General features: G+C 36.2%; 1 pseudogene; it reads left to right on the top strand.

Annotated features, from left to right (window-relative positions):
- Window positions 1–494: 494 nt before the first annotated feature.
- LOC107809482 (mitogen-activated protein kinase kinase kinase 20-like) lies at window positions 495–1,618 on the top strand (annotated as a pseudogene).
- Window positions 1,619–8,550: the final 6,932 nt, after the last annotated feature.

Consider the following 8,550-nt stretch of genomic DNA (forward strand, 5'->3'; position numbering starts at 1 on the left):
TTGGGATTAAGACTTGCTCTATGTTTAACCATAGCAATTGAAACTGAACTGTCATCCTTTATCTTGCTAGGAGTTCAAGTTTTTTCCCTCTGTTTACATTGATATATTTTATTATATAATTTCTCACAAGTGAACAATGACGTTGGAAAATTAATAAATAGTCTTGTGAGCCCTTTGTGAAAGCCGTGATTTCCTTAATGAGTAACTGAAGTTTTGAACTTCTCATCAAATTTGTACCTGTTAATTAACAGCTATTAGTCAGATTACTTGGAAAAGTGGTAAATAATTTGTTACAGATTACAATAGAGGAAAAAAACAAATTTTGGAAACTTTACAGCTTTAGTTTGTCGGCCCTAAAACAAAAACCTAGCTTGTAATTCAAGAAACACGTAATAGGGAAAAGGAAAACCAAGTAATTCATATTTCATACTAATATATAACTTATAAGTAAAGCAATATCAGAAAGTTACCAAAACAAAACAAAAAACAGGTTATCGACTTACTATAGAGAGCAAGAGAAAAATTGATTCAATGGCGGCGATTAGCGATCCAATAATATGGACGAGAGGCAAAACTATAGGAAGAGGCAGTTTCGGTATCGTCACTTCAGCAACGACAACAAACTCATCCGTTGATATTCCGTCGACAATCGCAGTAAAATCTGCCTTGTTTTCGCGTTCAAAGTCGTTACAGAAAGAGAGAGAATTGCTACACGAGTTTCAAGATTGTGATCATGTTATTCGATGTTTCGGAGCTGATGTTACTGAAGAAGATGGGAAGATATTGTACAACATGTTGCTCGAGTACGCGTCTGGTGGAAGTTTAGCTGATCGGATTGGTCAAAATTCAAGGAAAGGGTTGCAAGATTTTGAGGTAAAACAGCACGCGAAATCGCTTCTCTTAGGGCTTAGTCATAATCATGGAAGAGGTTTCGTTCACCTTGACATTAAACCAGATAATATTCTTCCTGTGGGTATGGAAAAAGGTGCCAAGATTGATGATTTCGGGTTTGCGAAGAAGGTTGGAGGAGTAAAGAGTCAGAAAAGAAAGCACGGACTCAAAGGAACACCTATGTACATGGCGCCAGAATTATTTCTTGATAACGAGTACGGACCTGAAGCCGATATTTGGGCTTTCGGGTGCACTGTCTTTGAGATGGTTACAGGGAAGACAGTGTGAGATTGCAGTGAAGCCAACGACGTTGTTTATCTGTTGTGCAAAATTGGAATGGGATCACCGGATTTGCAAAACAAAAGATTGTCAAAAGAGGCTGAAGATTTTCTGAAAAAGTGTCTTGTTAAGGAGCCGAGATCGCGATGGACTGCTGATATGCTATTAAAGCATCCATTTCTTTCATCTAATGATAATGTTGTTGTTCGTGAGCAGACAAGGAAAAAGGAACTCAATCCGTTTTTGTTTATTCGGTATTTGTGCCGGTGAAAGTGATCCTTTAATTGACGATTTCTGCAATAGTACGGAGATGGATAAGCTAAAACCAATGAAGTTGTTGAATTGCAGATCCAACAAAAGAAGAAATCTACTAGCTGAAGGATGCTGATTATCAGTTTTGATTAGAATTTTACAAATGTAAAGAATTATACTAATGCAAAGAACTACGTTTGGGCTTGATCCCCATAGGAGCTTAGCCCGGGGTACGTAAGTCCCAAAAAAAACAGTTTTGTGTTTATATTTTCTTAATTAGTATTGAACAATCTGTACAAAAAGGCAGCTTGTAATTTTAGTTAACAGTAAGTACATTCTCTTTTCAACATATCTTGCAGATTTATATGTTGTATTTTTTCTTATAGAATATTCAATCTGTTCACTTGAAAGAGAGGCTCTTTTGCAAGTAGATTTTGCTAATAGGAACTACATTCTGTTTTATGTTATATTCTTTTATGTCATATTGTCATGGAACAAGAATATACCAAGTCAGAGTAGCAAAAGAATAAAATGAAAGAGCCTCTTTTGTATGTAATTAAACGCAATGTTTATTTGAAATATGAAAATTCTTTCTTCAAGCGACAAAAGATTAGGTTTTGCCAAGTTAATTTAGGATTTGGTTCCTAAAAACTTGTTGTAACTAAGGAAGTAAAAGGAGGCTTAATTACTAAATAGCTATCCAAAGCAATTGACATGATTTACAAAAGCAAAGATCATTCTCTGATATAGGCTAGGTGGTAACATATTTATCATATGCATTAGCACAATGGCTCAAACCTAGATATAGTGGCATTTCCTCTAGCAATTTATATCTAGCACTTTCTACACACAAATTATATCCCATCACAGTAGTTATTACAAACTACAGCTGCTGCCAAAGTTAACCATCGTGGTAAAATTGATGATGGGTAGCGAGCTTAAAAAAAATAAAAAGGACAGCTCGATACACAAGGCATTCCGCGTTCATAGCTGGTGGTCTGTTTGAGTGGGTGAAAGTATAAAATATAATATTATGAATACTCAAGAGGACCAACAACCATAAAGTGGCAGCAAGATGTTAGGAATTTTTGGAAGTAAACATTTCTAATGACAACAAAATATAGAAAAACATCACAATCCTGCACGGATAAGTATCCCTTTTCAAGCCGCAAAGGCAGTAGGGGTGGGTGTTCGCAATTCAGATTGGATATGAAAATTTCAGTTTGAATTTTCGATTTTCGGATTGAAAAATGACAATCCAAATAAGCTCGGATTGGATCAGATTTTTTAAGTGTGATTTCGGATAGAAAAAATAGCAATCCAAATAAGCTCGAATTGGATCGGATTTAAGTTTGATTTCGGATTAGTCGTTTGGATATTTTGGATTTTAGATTTTAAGTCTATAAGTTGAGAGTCTTACAAAAATGAACATTCAAATGAAGTCCTCATGTTAAATTGCTTAGAAAGTTTCTCATTCTAACCGCAATCAACTAAATAAAGTATTCACGTAATGAAATCATCATCAAGTATAATAAGGCCGATACACTACTAGAAATCCAGTAAAAACCGACCAACGTTGGTCGGTAATGGCCAAAAATCGACCAAAACACGACCATTTATGTGTGGACGGTATTTTTATGGTCGGAAAGGCATACCGACCAAAGTTGGTCGGAAATTACCGACCAACTTTGGTCGGTCAATTAAATTCAAAAAAAAAAAAAATATTGCAAAAAAAAATCGACCAAAGTTGGTCGGTTTTTTCCGATCAAAGTTGGTCGGTATTTTAATTATGTAATAAAAAGATTCACCATCTGGGAATCGAACCGGGGTCTGTACTATGGCAACATGCTATTCTACCACTAGTCCATTGGTACATTTTATTTTAAGACTGTTTTTTATTTGATTTATACTCTTTAATTGTATTTTTCGCACGAAAATAACCGACCAAAGTTGGTCGGTTTTATTAAAAAGTAAAATTACCGACCAAAGTTGGTCGGGTTTTTTAAATGACCGGCCGAATTAACCGACCAATTTTGGTCGTTTTTTTAATATTAATTTTTATTTATTTTAATTGAAAAACCGATCAAAGTTGGTCGGTTTCTTGAAACATAAATTTCGCGAGATTCAAAAATAGTTTCCCGTATTTTTGCGCCAAAGAAAACCGACCAAAGTTGGTCGGTTTCGTAAAAGAAAATTAAAAAAAAATATTTTGAAAAACCGACTCGGTCGACCTTGGTCAGTTTTTGTCGAATTTCTAGTAGTGATAATAAGTAGTACTCCCTCCGTTTCAATTTATATGAACCTATTTGACTGGGCAAGGAGTTTAAGAAAAAATAAATATTTTTAGAATTTGTAGTCCTAAACAAGTCAAAAAAGGCCCGGAGTATTTGTGTGGTTATAAAAGCTTCTCATTAAGGGTACAATTGGAAGTTTAAGCTAGATTGATTCCAAAATTAGAAAGGGGTCATTCTTTTTGGAACAGAACAAAAAGAAAATAGGTTCACATAAGCTGGAACGGAGGGAGTAATAGTAAGACCATATTGTCCTAATAAAAAGCATTATAATAGTAATTTAGTAATTAGTATTGAATATATGAGATAATATCTAATGGGTGGGGATGGCATTGGACTTATTATATTGCATATGGATAATGGAATAAATATAAAGTATATCCAAAAATCCGAAATACCAAATCCAACATCCAATCTGAAATCCAAAAATTTTAAAAATTAAATCCGTAATTCGAAGATTTAAACCAAAAATCCAAAAAAATCGAATTTAGGTTTGGATTTTAGGTTTGCCAGAACTATTCTCACCCCTAAAAGGCAGAATCAAATTACTCGTCAAGTCCATCAATTTGAGTTGTGTGAAAATCGTGTTACCCCTCCAACTTTGTGTGAAAAAACAAATTCCTTCTCAATTTGTAAGCTATAAACATTTTCTCCCTCCTATTCTTAGGTATTTATTGAATTTTCTCTTTTCAACATATCTTGCAGATGTATATATATGTTGTATTCTTCTTTCTTAGCCCTAAAGTATGAGTGTTCTGAAGATAATATTTCTCAGCTAACGATCGATGTGACAATCATGCCTGCTTGACAAAGTCTTTGGCGCCACTAATTGACATTCCAAGCCTCTAATACCTCAAATGTCCGTTTATTCTTCGTTTCGGACTAGCTAGTATATACTGCTTTCGTGCTTAATAGTATTTGGTGATTTGTGTAATTTTTAGGATGTACATTTTTCTTAAACTTCGTCAAGCCTGTCCGCTTATTTGTTCCAAACCATAGTTTCTAGTTTCAAGATCGCTACGCTTTTAGCACGCGTGTGGTGAGATGTGCCAAGCCCGGTGTCTACTGATTTTGTCATTCCTATGATTCAAAGAATTCACCGGCTATAGGGACATCAAGTAAGGGGCTACTCATGCCTAATGAACATTCGATTATTTTTTCGGGGAAGAGAAGAGCTCTACGTCACGACCCGAAATTCCCATCTTCGGACCGTGATGGCGCCTAACATTTTACTTGCTAGGAAAGCCAACGTTAGAATAATATTATCCATTTTTAAAATAATTTTTTTATTTATTAATAATCAAAGAAACAAATGCGGAAGTAAAGTCTAAAATATAGTGAATAATCCATAAAAATAACGATGTATAAATACCATCCCATAATTAGTGTCATAAGTGCACGAGCTTCTAGAATAATACAAATAATGGTCTGAATAAAATAAAGTTGTCTGAAAATAAACACACAGCTAAAGTAAAGTAGACAGGGACTTCAGAAACTGCGGACGCCATGCAGTTATACCTCAAGTCTCCTTTAGTAGTTGAAATCCGAACAAGTCTATGGTACGCCGCTGGGACCAACTCCGAAATCTGCACAAGAAGTGCAAAATGTAGTATCAGTACAACCGACCCCATGTACTGGTAAATGCTGAGCCTAACCTCGATGAAATAGTGACGAGGCTAAGGCAGGTCACTTACATTAACCTGTACGCAATATTAGTAACAACAACAAATAATAAAAATAAATCAGATAACTCATTTATAATAATTGAAGCCAGCCCTGCAGTCATAACCAATTATCATTTCCATCAATTTCCGTTGCAGCGTGCAACCCGCTCTCACAATATATTCATATTCAATTCTGTTGCGGCGTGCAACCCGCTCCTCTAATATATTCATTTTAATCAAGTCTGTTGCGGCGTGCAACCCGATCCTCCAATATAGACTTTTAATAAGTCTGTTGCGGCGTGCAGCCCGATCCTCCAATATGGACTTTTAATAAGTCTGTTGCGGCGTGTAACCCGATCCTTCAATTTATTCATTTACCAATTCTTATAGAAGAAATTACCCCAATGAGTGTAACAATTAATATAAAAGTTTTTAAGACAACAAGCATACAATAATTATGATTTAATTATAAAACAAACAATGACAAATAGCAATTTATATAGGAAATTAGGGAGAAAATAGGCAGTTTAATGTTAAATATGCTAAATGTCAAGTAGCAATTAACACACATAAATCAAATAGCATGTAACAATTATTGCAGGAATTCAAGAATTAATATTTGTCAAAGAATAGGAAAGAAATAATTTTTATAATAATAAATTCATGATTAAAACAACTTATGATTTTTCAAGTAAATATGCAAACAATTAATTTGACGATGTATAGACACTCGTCACCTCGCCTATACGTCGTTCACATGCATTTCACGTAACAAATAGTTTAAGGGTTCTATTCCCTCAAGTCAAGGTTAACCACAATACTTACCTCGCTTTGCAAATTCCAATCAATTACTCGACCACAACTTTTCCTCTTAAATTTGTCTCCAAAAGCTTCAAATCTATTCACAAACAATTTGATATACTCAATACGAATCATAGGAATTAGTTCCATATGAATTTACTAATTTTTCAAATAAAAATCCAAAATTAATTTAAATATTCGACAGTGGGATCCACGTCTCAAATCTCGGAAAAACTTAAGAAATCCGAATACCTATTCCGAGACGAGTCCAACCATATAAAAATTATCCAATTCCGATGTCAAATGGACCTTCAAATCTTAAATTTTTGTTTTTTGAAGATTTTATAAAAATCTGATTTTTCTCCCAACATTTCACGGATTCATGATATAAACAGGTATGGAATCATGAAATATAATCAATATAAGATAAGGAACACTTACCCTAATATTTTTTCGTGAAAATCGCCCAAGAATCGGCCTACCCGAGCTCAAAAATGGAAAAGGGTTAAAATGGGACGAATCCCATTTTCCATAACTTAAGTTCTGTTTCTGGGATTTTTTTCCTTCGCGAACGCGGTCAGTGCCTCGCACTCGCGAAGCACAAATTTGTGCTGTCCAATTTTATTCTTCGCAAATGCGAGGGCTACCTCGCGAACGCGATGCTTGCCTCGCTTGGCCTTCGCGAACGCGAGATGCCCTTCGCGAACACGAAGGAAAATTTTCCTGGCCAGCCTCTTCCCTTTCGCAAATGCGAGGCTTCGATTGCGAGCGCGAAACTTTGCACCTAGACCCTTCGCGAACGCGTTCCCTCTGTCGCGACCGTGAATCACAATTTCGTCTGTCTCCAGTTTCTTTTTCGCGAATGCGAGACCCCTCTCGCAAACGCGAAGAAGGATACCAGAAGCAGATTTCTGCAATTTTTCCATGTCCAAAAATGATCCGTTAACCACCCGAGCCCTCACGGCTCCAAACGAAACATGCATCCAAGTCCTAAAACATTGTACGGACTTGTTCTCGCGATCAAATCGCCAAAATAACACCTAGAACCACGAATTGAACACCAAATCGAATGGAATTTTTAACAAAACTTTAAAACTTATATTTTTACAACCGGACGTCCGAATCACGTCAAATCAACTCCGTTTCTCACCGAATTCGGCAGAAAAGTCATAAATATTATAGTGGACCTATACCGGGCTCCGGAACCAAAAATACGAACCCGGTGTCAGTAAATCCAACATCAATGAATTCTTAAAAATTATTAAGCTTTCAAGCTTTTAATTTTTTATCAAAATTCCATATCTCGGGCTAGGGACCTCGGAATTCGATTCTGAGCATACGCCCAATTCCCAAATCACGATACGGACCTACCGAAATTGTCAAAATACTGATCCGAGTCCGTTTGCTCAAAATGTTGACCAAAGTCAACTCAATGGAGTTTTAAAGCTCTATTTCACATTTTAATCCATTTTTCACATAAAAACTTTCCGAAAAATTGTACGAACTGCGCACGCAAGTCGAGGAATGATAAATAGTACTTTTCAATATCTTAGAACTCAGAATTACTTATTAAATTTAAAGATGATATTTTGGGTCATCGCATTCTCCACCTCTAAAACAAACGTTCGTCCTCGAACGGAGTTAGAAAAAGTACCTGAGCTGTGAATAAGTGTGGATATTTACTCCGCATGTCCGACTCGGACTCCCAAGTAGATGCCTCTACCAACTGACCTCTTCATTACACCCGAACTGAAGGATAACTCTTAGACCTCAACTGCCGGACTTGCCGGGCTAGAATAGCCACCGGCTCCTCCTCGTAAGTCAAATCTTTGTCCAATTGGACTGAGCTGGAATTTAACACATGGTATGGATCACCATGATATTTCCGGAGCATAGACACATGGAACATCGGATGAACCGATGATAAACTAGGTGGTAATGCAAGCCTGTAGGCTACTTCACCCACCCTTTCAAGAATTTCAAAGGGTCCAATATACCTAGGGCTCAACTTGCCATTCTTTCCGAACCTCATTACACCTTTAATAGGTGAAACCCGAATTAATATTATTTCTCCAACCATGAATGCAATATCACGAACTTTACGGTCGGCATAACTCTTTTGCCTAGACTGAGCTGCACGAAGTCGATCCTGAATAACTTTGACCTTATCCAAAGCATCCTGTTGCGACCAAACACACTCACGCAAGTATACGTGGTCGTCAAGTAATATAGTAATGAGTAGAGTATCATTCCCACGAAGACTTATGATTAACTTTTGACTAACTCAAACTCAAATAACTTATCGATTCGAGCGATTTCTCACAAAATAGATAATTTTCTAATTTACTACCTAAAAACTATCAAGTAATGAA

The sequence above is a fragment of the Nicotiana tabacum genome, chromosome 15 (genome assembly GCF_000715075.1).
Source record: "Nicotiana tabacum cultivar K326 chromosome 15, ASM71507v2, whole genome shotgun sequence".
Lineage (NCBI taxonomy): Eukaryota > Viridiplantae > Streptophyta > Magnoliopsida > Solanales > Solanaceae > Nicotiana > Nicotiana tabacum.